This window comes from Mauremys mutica, chromosome 5 (assembly GCF_020497125.1).
Source record: "Mauremys mutica isolate MM-2020 ecotype Southern chromosome 5, ASM2049712v1, whole genome shotgun sequence".
NCBI classification, from domain to species: Eukaryota; Metazoa; Chordata; order Testudines; family Geoemydidae; genus Mauremys; species Mauremys mutica.
In genome coordinates, this window is record NC_059076.1 from 28,328,576 (window position 1) to 28,353,359 (window position 24,784).

At 41.7% G+C, this 24,784-nt stretch overlaps 1 protein-coding gene across 12 annotated transcripts in view; it reads left to right on the forward strand.

The window, feature by feature from the left end:
* Positions 1-24,784, forward strand: part of GRID2 (glutamate ionotropic receptor delta type subunit 2) — a 1,103,852-nt gene that overhangs the window by 916,008 nt on the left and 163,060 nt on the right. The window lies entirely within an intron of this gene.

Consider the following 24,784-nt stretch of genomic DNA (forward strand, 5'->3'; position numbering starts at 1 on the left):
TTTTAGAAATTGCATTATTCTTCTCTTTGGTAGTTGTCCAGATGGTCATGGTGCATGAGATACCCCATGATACAGAAAGAACCCAGTTTGACTTTCAGATTCCAGCTTGAGTTTGCAGAGTTGACAGTTAAGAAAAATAACAACTATTTACTAAGCAAATTTGATAAGGACTCACTGAGACACAAGATCCCCTTCGCCACCTTAACCACTCAAGCTCAGGTCTTGACATTGGCACTGAAGTTTTTCCCGAATAACGTGCTGCCCATAGCCCAGGCATCAATTGCACCTTTCAGTTGAAACCCATTTTTCAATGGATGGTGTGTATCCATGGGATTATTGCTTGATATTGACCCTACCACCTGTACCCCATCCCTAACATCCTTAATTCCCTGTGATCCCCTAAAGCTGCATATTAAACATTTCAAAGAGGCAAAGTTTGTTTAATTATCCACTTCAAGTGCATGAATTATCTGAATGGTCCACTTTAGCCCTTCCACATAAGTCTATGCTCCCCATTGTAATGACTTGTTTTAGGGTCATAGCTCTTTTTGAGGCCATGACCCTCTGTTTGGTGCTCAGTAAGCAGTTAAAGAAAAAATTCCCAGCCACTCTCATGAGCCATATTAAACCAATATAAAAGGGCAGGAGGGGGAAAGAATGAGCCCTGGAAGGGAGCACGGAGAATGGAGTGTGAGAGCCACAAATGAACGAGACAGAAACAAAATAGTCCAGATGACAGATGGGCCGAGTTGTTGGAAAGAGTGAAGAAAGGACATTTCCTCAGGAGATTCACAAGCACGACTTTTGCTGATAGGATGAGGTGTGTGAGGAGTTACTCAGTACGAATAAAAGCCACAGGAGGGACATGATGGCCGATAGCACAAAAACTAGTGGGGGAGGCATGCAGAGGAAGCCCACAAGCTTGGAAAGCTGAGAGAGGCTTTTACTTGAAAAGAGAGAGTTTACCCCACCATGTGGATTTTCAGCTCACACTTCTCACAATCCTCTGTGAGAAGTGTGAATGTTCCTTTTGTTTCTGTTGCGAGTGTAGAGTCAAGGAAGACATGTCTCCTTCAAATAGTAGGTGGAAGGACACCCCTTAATTTGGTAGAAGAGAAAAAGACATGAATTTAATAGGGTTGATAGAAAAATATATGACGTTTACAGATTGATTTAATCATGAAGACTCAGAGGGCCTCAGGATTCCAGTGCAGTAGCAAGAGGAGATTGATTTATAATGTCATCCAGTATTTCACATTCAATTTGTATGTAACAAAAACTGTATTAGCTGAAGTTCTATTGTTTACCAACCCTGGTGAATACAGGAAATAATGAAAGTAATTTCCATTGACAGATTAACTGGCTATAGTGGTAGGTTTGCCTTCTGCAGTCACTCGTCAGCCACTTTTCATGCAGCAAGGAAGTTGCAGGATTTATTTGTTTTAGAATAGCAAATCTGTTGCTGCTAATTGTGATTGACACATCTTAACCAAGGTAGCATAGGACATTTTAAATACTGTCATGTTCACTTAAGAAGTCCTTTGGCTGCTGATTTAAAACATGACAAGGTACTCATTTCTATTATCAAAACATAGACACAAATATTTGTATGTCCTGCACTGAAAGAAACAAAACTGCATGAATTTTGGAAGCACTGTATTTTTTTGCTTTGGCCAACCAAACATGTTTTCACCTTCCTCTGCAGCATGGGGCATGGGTCACTTGCTGGAGGATTCTCTGCAGCTTGAGGTCTTCAAACCACAATTTGAGTACTTCAGTAACTCAGACATAGGTTAGGGGTTTGTTACAGGAGTGAGTGGGTGATATTCTGTGGCCTGCATTGTGCAGGAGGCCAGACTAGATGATCATAATGGTCCCTTCTGACCTTAAAGTCTATGAGTCCTGGCTTCTTTTTTCATGTTTTAAGTAAACTAAAGATACTTGAGCACAGAGACTGATTCCAGGCTTAACCACAGGTTTAAATGAAAAACAGGCCTTTAGAATAAAAATAGATGTTATGCTTTAACAAACTGTGTACTCTATTTAGATTAGAACAGAAGGAACTACTTTCCCTAGTTAATTCTAAACTAGCTAAAACCTGTGCCGTTTATACAATAGCTATGGTCTGTTGTGATAATTTGTATTTTATGTTAAGTTTAGCTTGCTGATGTGCTTTTCAAATCCCATTTGTCAGTTTTAACCTTTGCACTTTCACAAGCTCAAAAACACGGGCGAAAATAAACATGTTCTTACCCTACACTAGAGTCAAATGGATAAGTCTGATGGTTGAACTGTGACTGTGAATTAATTTAATCTTTAGTGACAAAAGTTTAGGGTTTTTAAGTGTTTCCTGAAAGACAGACAGTGAAGCAAAATGTGCAACTCTCATCACTTTTAATGAGTTACACAAGTGTAACTGAAGGCATAATTTAGCATTCAGAACATTTTTTGCTGGTCATGATGCACGAGCTAACACATGACACAGAAAGAACCAGTTTGACTTTCAGATCCCACCTTGAATTTGCAGAGTTGTCAGTTAAGAAAAACAACTCTTGTTTACTGAGCAAATTTGACTGGACTCATTGAGACGCAAGATCCCCTCTGTCACCTTAGCCACTCAAGCTCAGCTCTTAACATTGGCCTTTAAGTTTTTCCCAAGTAACGTGCTGCCCACAGCCCAGGCATGAACTGCACCTTTTGGATGGAACCTGTTTTTCAATAGATGGTGTGAATCCCACAATGCCATTTTTACAGTCTTTTTCCAGAGTAGAAATGTGGTTTAACAGGAAGATCTAATTCCCTTGTGTGTTGTGTTCTAACACCTCCATCTTTTGTGGGCTAATGAGGTTAAACAGCCTGTTAGTAGGCCTCTGGGCTTATGAAACATGTTATGCTGTGCCCTGTTTGTTGAAAGAAACCATAAGTGGAAACTAAATGGTTCCAGGAGTGAATGGACAATGCACCTATTCTACCAGGAATAGAGAGGTGTATAGTATGGTACATCAAGAGGCAGAACACTCCTACTATGTATGTGGATTATGGGGCTGCTATATGGGTTTTGTCTCTTGCTCATTTCTCCTGAACCCCTGACAAAAAGAGCCACAAAGATTAAAGCAAAAACAAAAAACAATATAAATTGAGTCAAAATCTTTCCAACTCATCTATGCATGAGAGGCTTCATTGGTGAGTTAGTTTGGTTTTAAACTTGAACCATTCACACAACACTGACGCAGACCATTTTTATGTTTCCAGTTATTGAACAGCAAATCCGCATCCAGTGTATTGAAATACCTTACCACTACATATATCCATTGTACTTGATCTCTAATAAAATTCATTACCTCACCACAGTATAATGTGATGTGTCAGAGGGAGAAATAATTTAGTGCTCTTGGCCAACTAGTGGCAGGGGTTGAGTTACACTAAAAATAAATGTTGATCAGTTCATAGCTTTGTGCAGTTCAGCCAGGTATGACAATTTGTAACATCACCCTTCTCTCTGTAAGCACTTTATTACCTGTGGATTTGCCTTACACAGCATGGCCTGACTAAAAATGGAGGAAATGAATAGATTCAGATTGTGGAGAATTTCAAATTTACGGTGAACTTCAGCTTCATGATTTTTGAATTCATTCTTTTTGACTTGCTCATATTCAAGGGAAACTACCAAGTGGCAGAAGACTCACATAATCTATCACAAAACCTCATATGAATGGAAATATTTTAATGGGTTAATGTTTAATTCAGTAAAAATGGGCGTTTTTAGTTGCTGTTGTGGGTTATTTTGTGTGTGTGTGTGTGTGTGTGTTCACAATTTCCTCTGTAGCATTGGAAACCTACTTGCAGCAGAATTCAGGAGTTACAGAGCTCAGGGGACATGACATAAAAGCAGAGCCCTAACCCTGGCCTCTCTACTCCAGGACCCTTTGTCTCTGCCTTCTCTCCCCACTCCTCACATTTTCCCTTCCATGCTGGTACGCTCCCCTCTCTGGACTCCCACTGGTGCTCCCTATTTCTGCTGCCTTCACCTTTATTATCCCTTCTACCCCTATTTTTGCTGAGAGGTGCACTCAAGGTGCACAGCTCACCCTGTAGCCATGACATACGTGTTAAAAAATATCCAAAGAAGGTCTTAATGCTACTGCTTATAACAGTGTTATGAAATAAATGATCTGGAAGCTTCACAGATTTGCCGTGTTTATGGCTTTTAGTTCTGATTAGGTTAGAACTCTAGTCACAATTGGAGCTTTCTGACTTGCTGTCAGGGGTGTCAGTAATGATCAATTATGTTTCTGATGCCCTCTAAATGACCAAATCTTACTGTTTTCCCTATTTAAATTCCATTTTATAAGATCAATAAGACTCCAAGCACTGGCACTTCTAGGCGATTATAGCACTTCTTGGAGGGTTAAAGCCACAAAGCCTTTAGTCGTGTCTCTTTTATTAACGTCCAAGGTGTGCTATAATCTTCTGCAAATGCACTGCCTGAAGTGTACTGTTGCTTAATAATTTACTCTGTCATACTTATCTTCCTCCTGGCATATCCCTAGTAGCAGGAAACCATTACCTGTGACGTTCTTTTTTATTGATATTTTCTCTTAATTAACTGTACACCAATATCTATCGATTCAACATTTAGAGCAAAACTCTGTCAGTAAAACTGTTTTGAACAAAAGTAGCACTGTTAAAATGCTATGTGGTGTTGTTTATTATTGTTATGGCTGTTCAAATTTACGCCAGGTCCTCAGCATAGATTGAAATTCTTCTGTAATAACTGACTCATCTGTAGGCTAAGAGCATAAGAGGAATAAACATATCGGCACCGAAGCTGTTCAGTCAAAATACTCACAAAATAACAGTCTCATGGCATATTGGCACGTAAACCAATCTCCCTTCTTTCCTGATGCCTTTGAAGGTGGAACTAAGATATACTGGGTATTGTCATCAAGCTACTCTATCTCCTGGACACATTACCTACAAACAAATCCATGTCATTATCTCAGTTGTCTTCATTCCACTAACAGTTAATCTGTTTGTTTATTTTTCTGTTATTATTAAACCTATAAATGTGTCCATGTATATGTGGCTATATGCAGTACAGCTGTCACTTTAAAAGTGTCATTATAACCTCATGATTCTGTCACCCACTGTTTTTCCATATGCCCCTCAGTGTGGTCCAGACTTGTTAACCACTTTACAAATTATGGGCCAAATTTCAAATAAATTGGTGGCTGTGTTGCATTTATCAAACACGTACAGAATGTTTGATACATTTATGCATTTGCAAATATTTCACAAGTACATTTTGTCACCTCTGCTTGAAAATCTAGTCCTAGGTCATAGTCAGAGTGTTTATAGTATGTTCAGAGTTGTGTGTGTTAGTCATTTAAAAATCACTAGCATTAAAATGCTAGTGGATTTGCTTGAAGTTACCCTCATATTGAAGGTAAGTGCCACGTAGTCCTGGCAGGAGCCTGAACTAATGGGTTACTACCTAGCTTTTCAAGTGATGGCACTATATTAATGGAACAGTATATTTAGATACAGTGCATATGACATACTTGTTGTGAGGAGATAAAGGATGAATGAATCTATGAAACCCCAGAGAACATCCTCCTTCCCCAGAGACTGGCTCCCATCTGGATTAACTGACTGTGAGAAGATGATGTCTCCCTTGGTATAGTACAAATGCCAATTGGGGTCTATTGAGGCAAAGGAGAAAGTATAATTGAATGCCTGGGAATCCATCCATAAGAGAAAGGAAATCTATCTTCCTCCTCTCCCCACAAAAAGAAAATTCTAAGTTAATTATTTTTTACAGAGCAGTTTTTAAATTTCAAGAATTTTTCATAAACCTGTATAACATACATGACTTACAGGATGGGTACATTTGAATCAGAACAAGTAATTAACTTTCACTTTACTTTCCAGATTGCACAGCATATACAGTACATATCTAATTGATGAAACAAAAAGGAATAACTTGGCCAGGAAACAGAGATTTTCTTCCACGAAAAAGCAATCTAACCTACACATACACTTGGGAAAGCTTAGAAAATGTTCAGTAATTGCAGAGGTTAAACTTGCAGACTGGCCTTAGTCACTTGTTCTGCTGTTAGTTTCCTGAACTGCAATTTACACTGTAAAGATGGGAATTTCAGGGTTTAGAAGGCTTTTTTTGTTAGCTTTTCAATCTGTCTTCTACATCCACAATTATTAAACATCCTGGCCTTCTGTTTGGATGGCAGAAATCTTATCCACAAATTGATCCAACCTTTTCACTAGAGGATACAGTAGGTGCCAGATGAACATGAGTTTAGACGGGAACTCTTGGTAGATTTCCATTCCTTTCAGTTCTGCAGGGAGTCCCTCCTCCGTGGCAGTAGCACCACACTGGTAGCCACCCACATCGCTTTTCTTCATAACACCAGCTGGTATTTTGGTACCAAGAAAGATTGCCTGAAGAGTATAAAAACAGGAAAGGCTCAGACGTTTTTCAAGCTGCCAACAACATATTATCCCTTCGTCAGCTGCTGAGTTTTATTCCCAGACCCTCTTCCAGTATTAAAATGCATATAACCAGGAGCAAGCCAAAAATCACTTTACAGAAGCAGCACATCAAGACACAGGATGAGGCTTTTGAACATGCTGGCCAGCCTGTTGCTGATTGCTGAGCCTGGGGTTCCTTGCCCCATAGAACCCTGAGAGGCATTTTCTCTCTGTCTCCCAGTTTGAGTTAAGTAGGATTATCTTCACTACGGCAGGATCCCAGCATAGGAGTTGGCAGCAGCTAAATTTAAATTCTTTGGGGATGGAAAGGAAGAAATCACAGATTTGGGCTTCATCCTTTAAGTGCTTTTAAAGTTATTAAAGTGGTGTTGGGCTAATAAGTAATGAAACCTGCCTGTAAATCACCAACTGAGATGAATGTATGTATGTTGGTCTTAACCAAGATTCTCCCTCTGTCAGCTGTGTAGGGCAAAGGTAGCAGGGAAGATGTCAGATAGGAAAGCTTCTAGACACAGGCTGCTAATGAGCAGTGATAATAGATCCATGTAGTTGAGTGGGATCATCAGGTTTTCATGCCTGGAAATAGCAGCTAGCAGAATTCTTTAAGTATAAACATATGTTTAATTTATTGCAATAGCCCCCCACTTCTCTGCAGAAGTAAACATCCATTGGCCAGTTAAATCAGCTTTAAGGCTGATTTGCACTTCTGAAGAATCTGACCTACTGATTTCAACAGAGTAATTGCTCATTCACAGCAAGAATTGGGCCATTTAAATGTGCGGCCTGGTAGTAGTGTATTAAATAAATAAACTGCATTACAGTAATATTCGAGTCTACTGTAAATCCTTAAAAGGCTAAAAGCTTTCTCTGGTGCTGTGAAAAATCACTGCATTACTTTAGGACATCTAGGTTTTGGTGAGCTTTTCAATAACATTATTGGACACATTTAAGATGGAATTTAAGTCTAAACTTCAACATTTATTTACTGTTGTAACTTAATAACTCCTAAATTAGTCGGGTGAACTCCACGAGATTAGGAGTTGAATTCAGACAAGCACTCCAAAGTTTGGAGTCTTATTAGAGTTCTTGAATCCAGGGCCGCCCAGAGGGGGGGGCAAATGGGGTAATTTGCCCCAGGCCCCGGGCCCTGCTGGGGCCCCCACGAGAATATAGTATTCTCTAGTATTGCAACTTTCTCTTATGGAAGGGGCCCCTGAAATTGCTTTGCCCCAGGCCCCCTGAATCCTCTGGGCGGCCCTGCTTGACTCTGCAAGATTGAGCTATTGTATATGAGGTATTTATGGTGCCCCTACCACCATAGTATTAAGGTGTCAGTGTCTGGTGCTGGAAATTGGGAAATAATTCCGAGGACAGGTTTCTCTTAAGGTTTCTAGTGTTTTTTAGTAGGTTGGAAATAGTACAAGTAACTGTTCTTTTTGAATGTCATCATTTCATGTTCCATTCCCACCCAGAATTTGGAAGGACAGAGATGAATGCAAATGAAAAGTAATGAGGAGTAAAGATAAATGATCTCACAATGTTCAGAAAAGCTTTGGTTAGTATTAGAAAAGGGTGAAGTTTTGCTGGAAAAAGCAGGTTCTTTTTTTCCCCTCCACCAGTTTGTTCATTCCTGCCCTTCCTAATATTGTTATTGGATTGTCGTTTAGTTTCCTTGGTGTTCTATTAGCTCAGTTTTGGCCAAAGGGGAGTCTTCCCTCCTAACAGCAGAGTGTTCATAATGCCCTCCCGCTCTGGGTAGGCACAGAGATCCAGTAGTGCCTTAACATCTCATTAATGACATTAAATTGAGCAATGTTAAATATATGTACATATGCCCCTTTTTCAGTTAACTCACAATTCCTGTTACTATCCCTGAAGAGAGTACATACAATATCCTGGAATACCCTGTTGACAAGGTACCACTGTCTCAGTTGTATACAATTAGGCTTCTTGCTCTGTTATGTATTTGTGCAGTAGAGACTAATTATGGTTGGATTTTCAAAGGTGTTGAGCATTTGTAGCTCCCATTAGCTTCCATGGGCTTTGTGGGTACTCAGCACTTCTGGAAATCTGTCCATGTGTGAGTTGTTGCAGCACCGGATGCCACAGTCTATAAAATAATAACTAACAAATGCATATCTCATAGATTTACGGTAGTTACAGCAGTGTGTTTACGTGTGCATACAGTGGGGTATAGTGCAAATTAATGGGCTTGATTTTGATCTAATGCTGGTCAGAATTGGATCCATTGTGTGGGGACACTAGCACAAATACAGAAATTCTCCAGGTGTCAGATAGAGACTATACCTCAGAACTGGTGTTTGTACATCTGCAAACATAGGGTCACATAGTGGCGTTTTGAATGTGAAATTATTGCACTGAGATGTGTAAAAGTAGTGAACAACAGTAGGATTATATGCTCAGACACCTTTTTTTTGGGTGTGTTTAAAAAAAAACTATTGACCAAATTGCAGAGCAATATTGCAGAATTATTTATGATTATATAATCCAATTAGATGGTGTTTGGTAATCCAATAATTTAATTTAAGAAGTAAGTTACTGGGATATTTAAGAATGGACTTCATCAACTTTAACTCTAGGCTAATACAGTACTTTCTGTTGAAATGTAAACAAGAGATGGGCCTCAAGATTCATTTTAGAGAGACTGGACAACAGCAAAATTTGGATTAGAGTTCAGAGTCCAAATGCTTCAGAACTTGAGGGTGTTTTGATTATAACAGTGGTTCTCAGCCAGGGGTACATGTATCCCTGGGGGTTCACAGAGATCTTCCAAGAGGGTCTGTCAACTCATCTAGATATTAGCCTAGTTTTACAACAGGTGACATAAAAGCACTAACAAAGTCAGTACAAACTAAAATGTTATACAAACAATGACTTGTTTGTGCTGCTCTATATACTATACACTGAAAGGGAAGTACAATATTTATATTCCAATCCATTTATTTTAACTTGATATGGTAAAAATGAGAAAGTGAGCAATCTTTCAGTAGTAGCATGCTGTGACACTTTTTTGTATTTTTATGTCTGATTTTATAAGTAAATAGTTTGTAAGTGAGGTGAAACTTGGGGGTATACAAAACAAATCAGGTCCTGAAAGGGGTACAGTAGCCCGGAAAGGTTGAGAACCACTGGGTTATTATATACATTGTGTGATAGACCCAGGCCAGTTGGGAACAGCAGTGTAGTAGAAGGGAGATATACTGGCCACTAGATAAGCAGTTTTCTGTTCCCTGAGTGACCAGAGCAGGGGCTGCTCCAGGCTAATGAGAACACCTGACTCCAATCAGGGCCGCCCAGAGGGGGGGCCAGTGGGGCAATTTGCCCCCGGGCTCCGCAGGGGCCCCCAAGAGAACGGGTGAGGTTCCTGCCCTGGCCCCGGCCTGACCGGACCCCGCCTCCACCCCTCTCCCAGAGCCTCAGCGCATCCAGGAGTGTCCCTGAACAGCGGTGCAGTGTGGCTCCGGCGGTGCCTGAGCCCCTCCCCGCTCAGAGCCGCGTGGTAAGGGGGTGGGGCTGGGAGCTCAGGCCCCACTGGAGCTCGCAGCCCCGCCCCCTTACCACATGGTTCTGAGCGGGGAGGAGCTCAGGAGCCCCGATGGAGCCACACTGCACCGCTGTTTAGGGACACTCTTGGATACAACGCGCTGAGGCTCCAGGTGAGGGGGGAGCCGAGGGTAAGAGTCCGGGGGGGGGGTTGGATAAGGGGCAGGGAGTCCCGGGGACAGTCAGGGGAAAGGGAGGGGGCAGAGGTTGGGGGGGCGGTCAGGGGACAGGGAATGGGGGGGTTGGATTATGGGCGTTCCGGGGGTCTGTCAGGACTCAGCAGGGGGGTGGGTTGGGGCAGTCAGGGGACAGGGAGCAGGGGTGGGGTCCTAGGGTGGTGGGGGGGGTCTCTGGGGGACGGTGAGGGGGCAAGGAGCAGGATGGGTCAGGGATTCTGAGGGGGGTGGGCAGTTGGGGGGCAGGAAGTGGGTGGGGGTCAGATAGGGGGCAGGGCCAGGCTGTTTGGGAGGCACAGCCTTCCCTACCCTAAAGCTCATTCAGCAGTTTGAGGCTTGCAGAAGATCCAAGCTGTTAGCTTTTCCATTAGGGCTACCATCCCTTTCACTTCTCAAATGCCAAGTTATAGTCTATATTTAATTTCAGTGCCATAGGGAGATTCATGTCAGGGGAGGGTAGCTTCATTTAAAATTAGCCACTGGGGGAGGGATCACATGAGAAGAGCAATATCCTACATCACCTACCTCCTTCCCGACCCTACCAAGGGAGACACTCACCCCCCCACACACACACATTCCCTGAGGCTTCAGAGGGGTTAATTCAGTGGTTCTCAAACTTTTGTCCTGGTGACCCCTTTCACATAGCAAACCTCTGAGTGTGACACCCCCCTTATAAATTGAAAACACTTTTTTATATATTTAACACTATTATAAATGCTGGAGGCAAAGTGTGGTTTGAGGTAAAGGCTGACAGCTCGCGACCCCCAGTAATAACCTTGTGACTCCCTGAGGGGTCCCAACCCCCAGTTTGAGAACCCCTGGGTTAATTTAATTTTAGCACCCTGTGTCCATTCACATGCATGTGCTATTTTGAGCATGTCAGTTTTCACAACATAGGGTCGTCCCAGATTCTGGAACAAGCTCAAATGTTCAGTTCGTGGAGTATGTACATAAGCTATACTAAAGACAAACCCACAGTAACTGTCTCCAGTTTGTGAGGGACCCCATGGAGCCAATCTCTAGGAAACAGATAAATGCATGGAGGTTAAGTCCATTAATGGCTATTAGCCAGGATGGGTAACGAATGGTGTCTCTAGCCTCTGTTTGTCAGAGATGGATGGCAGGAAAGAGATCACTTGATCATTACCTGTTAGGTTCACTCCTCTGGGGCACTTGGCATTGGCCACTGTCGGTAGACAGGATATTGGGCTGGATGGACCTTTGGTCTGACCCAGTATGGCCATTCTTATGTTCTTATGTTCTAACATAAATGAACCCAAAGTTATGGAGACAGATATGAGTCAAGGAAGCCAGCAGAGCATCAGAAACCTGGAAAAATCTCTGATTGGAGGGGCTCAGGCATTTGAGGTGGTTCAAAAGTTTTGGATTTTTTTTAAGCAGAATTTTTTTTATTGTTTCTTTAAAGAATCAAACACAGGAAGCAGCAAATATTTGGCCACACACTTCTGAAACCCCAAACCATGTTCGGGTTTTGGCAGACTAATTTCAGCTTTTGAATTAAAAAAACCACAACAAATTTTGAAGGAAAGCAGACACTGTCCGTGATTTTTTTCTGCTTTTTAAAAACCCCTGGTTTTCGATCCAAAAAAAGTTTTGACGGAAAATATTTGTCCAACCCTTTTAATGAGCTTTAGTAGCTTTTAGCACTAGCTGATTCTGAGAACCAGTGATACCTTGTAAAGAAGTTTTCTCAAAACTGGGTCCGTGCCAAGATGCGGAAGGTTTATTTTTCCCAGGGCCGCCCGTGGGGGGGGAGCAAGTGGGGCAATTGTCCGGGCCCCACAGGGGCCCCCACGAGAATATAGTATTGCAATTTTTTTATGGAAGGGGCCCCCGAAATTGCTTTGCCCCAGGCCTCCTGAATCCTCTGGGCGGCCCTGACTCCAGTTAACCTGCTAAGAGTCAGGTGAGGCTGTTAAGCACCTGACTCTAATTAAGGCCCCTCTGATGCTATAAAAGGGCTCACTCCAGTCAGGCCAAAGGGAGCCAGAGAGCCAGAGGAGAGGAAGTGCGTGCGAGGAACTGGGAGCAAGAGGCGTACAAGAAGCTGAGAGTGAGTAGGTGTACTGCTGGAGGACTGGGAAGTACAAGCGTTATCAGACATCAGGAGGAAGGTCCAGTGGTGAGGACAAAGAAGGTGTGGAGGCCATGGGGAAGTAGCCCAGGGAGTTGTAGCTGTCGCACAACTGTACCAGGAGGCACTCTAGACAGCTGCAGTCCACAGGGCCCTGGGCTGCAACCCGGAGTAGAGGGCGGGCCCGGGTTCCCCCCAAACCTCCCAACTCCTGATCAAACACAGGAGGAATTGACCTTGACTGTGGCTTCTACCAGATGGGAAGGTCTCTGGTCTGATTCCTGACCCACAGGGTGAATCTGTGAGGCGAGCAAATTCGCCAATAAGCGCAGGACCCACCAAGGTAGAGGAGGAACTTTATCACAATTGTTATCAATATAAATTTTCAGCAAAAAATACATTTTGAAATATAAGTGTCTAAGTCCATATCTCAGCACCTAGATACAAGTGGCCTGGTTTCCACAGATGCTGATCACTCACCATTGCCATTAACTTAAAGGAGACTTACCTAAATTTGGATACAAGTAACTAAGATTAGCTACCTAAATCTGAAAACTTTATGTACAGTCATTGCTCTTCTTTTTTGACAGCAGAGGAGGACGTTGAAAAGCACTTTTATAATCCATTTTCTAACAACTTTCAAACTACAATTTTAGGAGCACAGTAAGCTCTATCTATCTTTCTATCTGTCTGAAATTACAGCACTAATCACTTCTGTGTCTAGGCACTAAATTATTACACATTATTTGTAATATACTTTTTCATCTATAATGCATTGCATTTTTCATTAGAAAACTTAGCAGATTTTGCAAACTCTGCAGAAGGATGAAGTTCAGTTGTTGCAAAAGCTACTGGTGCCCTATGTGAGTCACTGCCTTTGAGACTCTGGGTTTGTGTATAGCTTCTGCAAGATCCCGAGATTCATTCTTACAGCACTTGGGCTGTAGACTGCTAATGCTGGATAGTAGAAACCCAAATCCAGAAAATCTGTGTGTCAGAAACGTCACTGATGTTATGATGTTACCCATTTGTTATGTGATGCACTTCCCATTCCACTCTTTACCTCTCTGTCACAGTGTCAGGGAGCTGGGTGGGAAAATAAGATTTATCACTGAAAAGGGAATTAATAAATGTACTATAACTAATATGTTATGCTAATATAATCTTAATCAGGTAATTATTAAAGAACTGCTTGGCCTTTAAGGATATTGATTTAATGGGAATTAATTTAATGTTTGAACACAGTTTGTGTAACATTATCATTGGTAGTGATGCAGAAAATTGGAATGTCAGCTCAGCTGAAAGAGGTTAGCTTTTCCATTATCACACTGGATCCCAGTGCTTACGGAATGCAGTTAATAGACCTCTATTTTATTATTTCAATATATATTTAAATGTTTTGGTTTTATCTAAAAGTCACTGAGTAGAAACAGTGGGTGACAGTATTTATCACTGTAGTGTTGTTTAATCAGGGGCTAGAGTTCCTGTCTAACTGAGACTTATGAAAGTTCATTGGATTTTGTATTTGACTTGCCAGTCCTCCTTCCTTTCCTTTCTCCCTAGAGACATACACACACTCTTCCTTTCTATTTTCTGCCTTTCTATTCTCCGCCTTTCTATTCTCCATGCTGCTCATCCAGTGTAGGATAAAGTAACAAAAATACTTAATAGGGATAGCTTTATAGTTATGAAAAAGATACCAGCATAAAAAGATTAAGAGCAGGCTCAGTGCGCTTCTGCAGAATGTTATAAATAGAATATTTTGAGACAATATGATGCACATTCTAGTCACACCTTAGAAGCTCTTTCTTGTGGCCCATTCAGTTTTGAATTGGTAACTGTACATAATAGAAAGCCATTGTGAGATGGGATATGTGGGTGAAACTCCTGTTTGCTTGGTGGATGTTGTACCTGCTTATCTCAGGACTTAATTTGATCTTAGGTGTCAATATAATGCAAATTAGTTTCCCCCTTTATAGTACTTCTAACAATTATTCAAGATGTATACACGTGTGTGCACAGGGAGAAGGGGATGCCGTATCTTTAACAAGTGATTGAAAAAACACATAGATTCAGGACATGTATGGTAGGCTTTTGCAGAGAGATTCATTTTCAAACAAGTTTTCAATTGAGGAATTCTATAACCATTCTTACCATGTCTTGGCAGGATGTTCCAGAGTGCAGAGGTACACTGGCTAAGTGATTAAGCTTCTCTGTCCCCAGACTGAAACCCCACACAGCACAGGCAGCAAGTTGTCCAAACATGGTACCTGAAGAAATTTGTCAAACAGATAACAGGGACTAAAATTCATAAATCATAGAATATCAGGGTTGGAAGGGACCTCAGGCGGTCATCTAGTCCAACCCGCTGCTCAAAGCAGGACCAATCCCCAGACATATTTTTTGCCCCAAATCCCTAAATGGCCCCCTCAAGGACTGAACTCTCAACCCTGGGTTTAGCAGGTCAATGCTCAAACCACTGAGTTATCCCTCCTCCCAAAATAGTTTGTAGTTTAGCAGTAGGGCCCAAATACTAGACACACCACATCAAGAGTGTAAACAAGAGGAGCTGCTCATAGAAGATTTCGTAGATGCAGTACTTATTACTTTACCAATCACAGAAAAATGCCTGCAAGAACTGAAAAAGAAGCAAGAGGCAGATGAATTGCTGAGCCATATCATGACTATGCAAAGAGGATTGGAGAAAAACAGACCAAGTCAGAAATTTCACTGAAGACATATTGGACAGTTTCTGTGGATCTTATCTCTTGTTGAAGGAGTCCAGACCGATTATCGCTATATCAGTGCAACAGGAAATCCTTGACAATGCATGAGGGACACCAAGGCATTACAAAATGCAGGGAAAGAGCTAAACATTCTGTTTGGTGACCCGAGCTGAGCAAACAACAACAGCAAGTTGAGAAATGTGATATTTGTGCTCACTTGAGAACAAACCCACCAGAACCATGATTACAATCTCCTCTATCAGAAGGGCCAGATAGTGATATTTTCTATCTGGATAATACAACCTACCTGTTGATGATTAATTATTTCTCAAGATACATTGAAATTGTCAGGTTGTTTAACACCGCATCAGGTGCAGTTGCTGAAAGAATAAAAACCCGTCTTTGCCTGTTTTTGGATTCCAGAGTAAGTCATTTCTGATGTTGGTTTTCAATTTTCCTCTGAGATCTTTAAGAGGTTTGCAGGTGCCAATGGTCATGTCTAGCCTCCACTTTCCCTAGAGCAGAGGTTCTCAAACTGGTGCGGAATATATTCTGTGGGGAAGGTATGAGAAGCTTTGGGGGGGAAAATTTACTGAACACATTTTAGCCACAGTAATGAATAACTAGCAAACTGATTCCTCCAGACATATCAGGTCCTCAGATGCCACTGTGCATTGACAGATTTCTGTTATGCTTGCATGGCATTACACAAAGTTGTTGCCATCTGTACGTTAATCCATTTGCTCCGACGCGGTGTACACATTAAATTGTAAGCATAGACCGTAATCGCAGTTTTCCTTTTGCTTTGATTACAGAGGGCCATTGACTCTGTTTGAATCAATGCCTTACTGTTTTTAATATGTAGTGAGAGTGGCATATTGATTTTTTTCCATCGGTATATGTGTTTGTGTGGCGGGGGCGGGGGCGGGGGGAGAGAGGGTGCCTAAACTACTACAGATACAAAGAAGGGGGCACAATCAAATAACTTTGAGAATCACTGCCCTAGAGCAGTGGTTCCCAAACTTGTTCTACCACTTGTGCAGGGAAAGCCCCTGGCGGGCCACTTTGTTTACCTGCCGCATCCGCAGGTTCGGCCGATCGCGGCTCCCAGTGGCCGGCTGTTCGCTGCTCCAGGCCAATGGAAGGAAATAAACCATAAAAGAAGGAAAAGAAACTCTGTAGCCATCTTTGGTCAGGATATTGGCTTCTCTTACTTCAGAGGGTCTTGGATGTATCACAATCCCCTTCAGAGTTCACTGGGTCTGCATTACAAGTCTTAGTCTCATTCCCCTTCTTAGCTCAGGGGATCTGTGGCCTCCTTCCACAAACTCAGGGACTCTGGCCTCTCTCTGTCTCTGGGAGCTGGGAAGCACAACAGCCTGTTCCCTTGGGGGAGTTCCCTTCTTTTAGAACCTCCTCCAGTCCTCACATAATGAGCAGGTACAGAGGGACAGGGCCACTCCAGCCCAAAGCAGCTCCTTAAGCCCTTACATGCAGGTGTGGGGTTCATATACTCTGTCATCAAAGGTTTTATCACCCTTTGCTTTCCACTTTCTGAACATTTACAGGCGCTATTCAGTGTGGCCACTGAGGGAATATAGCAAGGAGGTAAGAATCTGTGTCTTCAATCTTGCATTCACCCTGAGCATGTCCTGGGTCTCTGTAATCTCTCCATGAACTGTGGGCTATACCCTGAGCTAACTTAAAATCAATGATGGCACCGTTGCTTGAGCGTGCAGCTGAACATCTGGCCCTATGTCATCTTCTATGTTAGGAAAGCACACAACAGACTTTGGGCAGCACTACTGTTTAAATAATAATAATAATACATGATCAAGTGCCATCTCTTTAGAAAATGAGAAGAAAACAAAAAATTGCTTTACCCAACAACTCCTATAATGAGAGAGACTCAGCTGGCATTCAGAATTAATGCAACCAGTACTCACACCGACTCTTGAGTTCAAGACATTGTATAGCAATATAATATCTGTGCCTCTCCACAGTTTGCTGTTTGAAAGAGCACAGTTAATTATAGAACCAAACTGTAGAATTGTAGAACCAAATTATCTGAAATTTTTCATTGCTGAAAAACGACTACATTCTGGGGTAAAAAAAAGAAAAAGAAAGATATTGTAGAGAAAAAAAGGGTAGCAAAAAAAAAAGCTATGGTGAGCACTTGTATATATTGTTCAGGAACCTGTAAAAACTGGCTGCTGGTCCTGTCTCACGCTCTGTTCCTTTCCAACCCTCATTCACTGCAGTCTGTTAATATTTGAAAGGCAGAGTAACTCAGCTACTGACTTACAAACTTCATTTGTATCCATGTGAACTAAGGAGGCAACCCCAATTCAAGAAGCCATATTCTTCACTTACAGGATACAAGTAACAAGTCACTTGATGTTAATCTTATCCCACAGTGTGAAAATCCAACCTCAGGATGTGATGGGCATCCCACATGAGATGGAGATTAATGTACTTAAAGCAATTAAAGGAGGCATGCAAAATACAGATGAAAAATTAGACTACTAGAATAAGAGCTCTTTATTGTGAGAGATTTCAACAACTTCCGGACTTCAGTTATGTTACAGCTGGCAGAAATAGAATCATGGGACTGGATGGGACCTCAAGAGGTCATCTAGTCCAGTCCCCTGCACTCATGGCAGGACTAAGTATTATGTAGACCAACCCTGAAAGGTGATTATCTAATCTGCTCTTAAAAATCTCCAAAGATGGAGATTCCACAACCTCCCTGGCAGGGGCGGCTCTACATATTTGGCTGCCCCAAGCAGTCTGGAACGGGAGACGCCCCGGAGCCCCGGGAGCAGCGGACCTCCCGCGGGCATGACTGCGGAGGGTCCACTGGTCGCGCGGCTCGGCTGGACCTCCCGCAGCTGCGGACGGTTGGCTGGTCCGGCGGTCCCAGTGGAGCTTCCGCAGTCATGCCTGCGGGAGGTCCTGCCGAGCTGCGGGACCAGCGAACCGTCCGCAGTCATGCCTGCGGGAGGTCCACTGGAGCCGCGGGAGGAGCGCCCCCTCCGCAGTCATGCCTGCGGCAGGTCCGGTCGTCCCGGGGCTCCGGTGGACCTCCCGCAGGCATGACTGCGGCAGGTCCACCGGCCCAGCCTGCCGCCCCTGCCGGCAAATGCCGCCCCACGCATGTGCTTGCCGCGCTGGGGTCTGGAGCCGGCCTTGCTCCCTGGGCCACTTATTCTAGTGCTTAACAACCCTGGCAGTTAGGAAGTTTTTCCTAATGTCCAACCTAAACCTCTCTTGCTGCAATTTAAGCCCATTGCTTCTTGTCCTATCCTTAGTGGTTAAGAAGAACATTTTTTCCCTCTGCTGCTTGTAACAACCTTTTATGTACTTGAAAACTGTTATCATGTCCCACCCCCCCCGTCTTCTCTTTTCCAGGCTAAACAAGTTGGTCTAAACTGTTCCCAACAGACGTGCAAGTTTTTCATTTGTGAAAATGTAAACTGTGCTGTTCTGTTCTATAGAATCTAAGGTTTTCTATCCTATCTAATCCTATTCTATTCTATGATACCATTCCAAGGATTAGATTGACTAGAGCTGCTTTAAACATTTTTTGGCAAAAGGAAACGTTGAAGCATATCAGTTCTGAAGTTTTTTTAGAGGGGAGGACAGTGCAGTAAGAGGCTTGTACTTCATAGCCTGATGATTAAGGCACTGGTTTTGGATGAAGGAGATCTAAGTTGAAGGCTCTGCTCTGCCTGATTGAGAATGATCTGGGATGAAAAACTGTTCTGAAGCAGGGTCTCCTGCATCCTATACCAGTGAAAACCTCTGGTTTTGATCCAAAACCAGACATTTTGACACAATTCTAGTTTTTGTGAGAACGTCTGGATTTGTTTTTGCTCCATGGCAGAATGAAAACAAATTTTGAAACCTCAAAAGTTGCCATGAAATGGAATTGTTGTCCTCCAACCAGCTGTCATTCTGATCTGATTCCTAGCCTTTGTAAGGAGTGGTGCATAGCTGCATCTCCCCAGGAGTAGCCCTGAGTTTACAATCCCTTTCTTAGCCCCCATGATGTATTTATTGTGCCCATTCAAAGTGCCTCACCTTATCCCCCTGTGCTGACTCAGCTCAGATGGCCAGCCCTTTGAGGGACAGAGCCACGAGCTGCCCCCATTCCCCACCAACTTGCTCATGGCAGAGAAAAGCAGTCCTCCAGAGTCTGATCTCCTCCTCCCCTAATCCCCAAGTATGAGAAGGCCATACAGGACAGGGAGCTTCTCTACCCATTGCTTAACTGCGTGGTTGCTTAATGGCAAGTGACAGTCCTGCCCCAGTAGAGCAATTTTTTCAGATTTCATGCCAAAAAGAAAAAAAAAACGTTTGTTCCAACAAAGATATTGAAAAAGGTGCAGGATGCTAGCCATAATACAGCTACACATTTGCTTCAATTATGGTTGCATAATAAATTTCTTTTTGTGACTGTTAAACAAATGTGTTTAACTTCTAAATATTACACATTACCATTGTGGATGTTAAATCAATATTAAATCAGCTTGAGAGCCTTGTTTACAGGCTCTGACATTGAGATCTACATGCCCACAATCTACATGTCTAGTATCACAAATGACTTCATTTTCAGCAAGATGGCTGCCTCCAGCCAGCACTGGACTTAGAAATGCCCACTGTAATTTCAGGTTTAAAAATAAACATTTCACCATTTATTCACGGTGACAAGGGCTTTTTTTTTTTAATAATTCTGTGATCTTTCATTGTTCTGCACTGGGCAAATGAGTGCAGCTTTCTTTGAAACCAGCAATTGACATACGCTTGAAAAACAAGGTGGTTGCATACCACTCTAACTGTTTTGAATGATTCACATTCAGTCCCATACTACAGAGTAGCAGGTTGTCGCTGGGCTGTGGTACATGCTGTCTGTGCCATTCTTCAGCTAGCTAACCCCTCTTCTCACCTATAGCCTCACCTTATGTTGTTCTTCCCTCTCAGCAGTCTTCAAACCTACTGGCTGTAAGAGAGAATAACTTAATGTATTGGAAACTTGAATTGGAATTTTACAGGAATCACATTTTCCGTCATGCATCCGACGAAGTGGGTATTCACCCACGAAAGCTCATGCTCCCAAACGTCTGTTAGTCTATAAGGTGCCACAAGACTCTTTGCTGCTTTTACATTATCCCTCAGACAGTTTTGTTTTCTCTGATCTTTGTGTCTGTCAAATAATGTATTAGGTTGTTCCATGTTGTCAGGGCAATATGATTTTCCCCCAGCCTGCTGATACATTACTAGAAGAATTGTCAAGGAAAGGGGAATAAACAGAAACACATGAAGACTAAGGATGAATTGACTTTCTGAAGTAGGCAAGAATTACCTACAAATTCAGGTCATTACTAGGCATAATTAAGGAGAGCCATTTACTTAGGAAAATATCTTTTTAAAAAATAGAGTGACAAGTAGGGTGAGATAATATCTTTTATTGGACCAACTTCTGTCCAATAAAAGATATTACCTCGCCCACCTTGTCTCTCTATTATCCTGGGATCAACATGGCTACAACAACACTTTTAAAAATTATTCTTCATTCATAGTGTTTCATTCCTAAACACAGTGTGAAAAATTAAATATGGATTCAATTTAAGTGACTTTCAGCAAACATAAAAGGTGTGAGCTAGATTGCACTGAAGACTGGATTCTGTACCGTCCTAACAATGTGGAAGGGGCAAGACTAGAGGATATTTCATGTCCGTATTCATTAATGTTGGACTTGAGTGGAAGTTGTGGATGTGCAGAACTTTCCAGGATTGAGCTCTGAGTGCTTAGCCTCTGGTAAAACTGTCAGCGGAGTGCTAATTAGTGGTGCTTTTTGTTATAGGGACATGTATGTGTCCTTTAGGAACTGGAATGAGACCAACCAACTCATTTCACAGAGGTCACCTAACATCTGTCAGACGGTAATGACTTTCAATCATTACCAACGTAGGGCTATATTCTACTGTGTTTTGCTGGTGTGATGTGACAGAAGGAGTGTATAGGAAGTCTTTATGTATGGCCCCATATAATGTGTATTTTAATATATGTATAGTAATATAATACTGTAGATAATATATTTTGTGGCATATATATATTAGGAACCCCTAATGGACAAAAGAGTACTGAGGAAACAGTGTCCATAAACCACAGCCCCAGTGTGCCTGCATATAAGTCTCTCCTGGATGGTCTGCATGGCTGTCTCCCTACTACATATGCTACAATCATTACCAACCAGTGCTAGCTGGGTATCCAAAGTGCTCCTTTTCAGACCAACAGAAATGTGCACCCAATAATGCATCTACCAGACTCACCCCATAAAATCCTGGCAGGATTTTAAGAAGAATCTGCCACCTTTTCTGCTTCCCATAGGAGCACTAGCTAGCAGAGGACTTGATCCTCAGACTACATATGCAGTAATGACAAAAGGCTCCATAACCCATTGCCACTATCTTGAGCCACTGAGTTCCTCCCTGCCCTACCAAAACAGTGAGTTTAGATGAAAACAAAGCAGAGTTTTCTCTTATAAGGTTAAGTGAAATGTCTGAGCTGACTATACAAGAACAGAAGTCAGCATAGCATGAAATCCTTCTGTTTCATCCGCCTAATAAAACTCCAAAGAAAGGATCTTATGGCAGCAAAAAGTCTCTCTTTCAGTTTCTGCTCCTCTTTTGTGAGGGAATGATGAGCTTGACTCTGTCGCTGAGAGAAAGCATCGGAATGCAGTTGCTGTCTGTGCTTTCTCAAAATGCCCTGTTTTTAAAGCATCAGTGTAAAGGATGGGGTCTGAGTGGGACTGGGGTACATTTCATACCAGGGAAGTGCAGAACTATTTTGAAATGCACTCCCTACAAAAATGGTGAAAAGTTGTACCAGCATATAAGAAAATGTATGCTGCATGCCGATCTGTGTCCTCAAACTGCAGTCATTAACTATTGATGGTGTAAGCTGCAACTCTGTTGATTAAGGGCAGGTCTTTTTCACAAACAGCTGTGTGCACTACAGAGACTTCCTGCTGAACCACACATTTTCAGATATTTAAAGCCTCCTTAATGTGGGTTTGAAAGAAGAATGCACAGAAGTGAGGGGTGGGAAGAAACTTCAGAGGGAAAGAAGGACCATTTTGAGCAGCACCAGGATGCTTGGAGCGGGGAGGGGGACATATAAATGATTAGATCAGCTCCCCAATTAGCAGGATCCTTGTTTGAGAATTTCAACTGTGCTTAAAAAGCAGGTGGGTGACTTTCAATGGTCTTCTTCTTTCTGCCAACACATTTCAATTAAAAACAGTGGGAAGCTACTTTTAGTTTTATTCATGAGGTTGAAAAATGAAATTGCAAGCAGGGCTAAGAAATTGCTGGCATCCCCTTCATCTCCCCACCTATTTCAATTTAATTCAGAGCTAAACTGCAGGGATTGGCACCTGAAGGTTAAAAGAACAATCAGCCTGTTGGGTTAATTTGGTATCTCCATCTATTTTCATTTGATTGTCATTTATTTTTGATTGAAAGATTCCAAATGCATTACAAAAACCTCTGTAAAGTGGAAATATCCCATTAAAGGATTTCATTTACAACTTGTGCTGGACATGAAACCAGGTCTTCAAAAGTTAAAGTTAATTTTGGGCTTCAAAAAGTCCTAATATTGAAATAGCATCTACTGATATGATCAGGAGATTCTTATTTCAGATAATTATACGGCATATTGGAAATAGGAGGAAATGTATTTCTGACTGCATAAGTCGAATGTAGATCTTGTCTTTTTTAATACTGGAGCTTTTAAAAGGCAGTGGAGTCCACTTATAATTAATTCAGGGAGAGTGAAACACAATGTATAGTGAAGTAGAATTAAAAGCCTCACATTCTTTTAAAACATACCAATGCACAGTTGCAGCTAGCTGTCATATGTACAGATGCAAATAAAACTGTGAAATTGTCAGTAGTATTCAGAGAGGAATTAAAATTCTAGGTAGACTCAAATTGCAACTGAAAAGGATCTTATTTTCATTTATACTTAAAATGAGTGTAACTGTAATTTACATGAACTCTAAGACCACTTTACACTGCCAGAGCAGCATGAAGAGGTTTAAGTGCAAGTGAAAATCAAGCATAAAGTGTTTATAGCTGATTCAACCTACAGTAAGATGTCAGTGCTTACAGAACCCCTTTGATCCTTGTAAAATCTAGTGACTGAATCTAGGTTGTTTTTTTAAGAATGGTAAAGAAAATACATAGAACTAAGTTTGAGCTGAATATCATTTTACAAAACTTGGATAAAAACAATTAAGCTTTTTTCTTCTCCCTTGGGTGTGGCAATAAGGCTAAATACAGTTGAACTGTTTTAGATTTTTTTAAAACAAAACAAATTAAATCTCTGGCACTAGACTCCTCTGTTCAAAATACCAGTTTAAGGTTGCCTTTACTTCTGGTGGCCACTAGTGTCATTCTCTGAATGCTCTGTATGATAGGAAAGTTGGGTAACAGGAAGTCTGAGATTAGATTATAAATCAAGATTGTTCTTCCTTAGGAAGAGAGGGGAAACCTCCTTCCTCATCCCTTTCTTTTAGCATTGTTAGACAAAAGAGGGGAAGGGAGGAAAAACTTGAATGCCCAATAGAAATTCTGAAAGTAAAGGAAAATGAATCTCTAAGAAACATATGCAGGTCTGGTTGTCTAGTCAGAAATTCCTGTTCTTGTGATGGACTTTGGAATCCAGAACCATTCACACACCAACAGGAAGGAATGGAAGGAAGAAAAGTTGACAGACTCTGGGTGGGATTTTCAAAAGCACTCAGCATTGATCTGATTCTGCTTCCACTGAAGTCAAGCTAAAAAACTCCCATTGATTACGGTGTGAGCAGAACTGGCCAACAGAGTACTCTTAAAATCCTACTCAGAAAGTCTATATCCATTTACCATGCTTTCTGACCAGTAGTTTCTAAAGGACATAAGGAAAGAGAGAACTGTAAGAAGAACTATTTGAATTGGAGTCTGTCTGAGAAAACTTCCTTAACATGAACAGCCTGTGTATAAAACAATCAGCCTTCCAGGTATGCAGTAGCTAGAGAGAAGAAAAGGAAAGCATTGTAGACAATCAAGGAAACAGGTTAACTATGATTGCATACTGCACTGATTTGTCTATCTGTGGTTATTTCTAGCTGTGACAAGTTCTACCCCTGAGCTTTATTTTTTAGACAATGATTTTTCTTTCATTCTTCCTGTGTGTGATTTTGAATGAACTCATTGAAATAGAAAAGAACTACTTCAGAAATGTCAGACCAATGTGTTTGGTGGGTGGGCAGAAATTCTTTGTTTAAAGAATGACCTATATGCTTGTTGCTAGATTATATTTTGCTGAATGTTATGCTTTTGGACCACGTGCGTACAACCCAGCATAGCTCTGACCATTCAGCATTGCTATTGACAAAATTAAAATAAATTAAACTGTGTAGTAGTTTTGAGTGCTGCAAAATAAATTCTGTGTGCCACCTCAAGGTGGGTACATTACATTGCTGGTGAAGTTACTGCTTAGCTAGCTAACAGGGTAGTTGAGGCTGAAATGTTTGCAAAGCACTTTTGAGATTAAACAAACTATATAAAGTAATAGTATATTGTTCTACTTCAGTATAAATAGAGTTTCTGTGTATCTGAGCTTACTTCCAGCAGATTCTACATATATGCACAACATCTGCA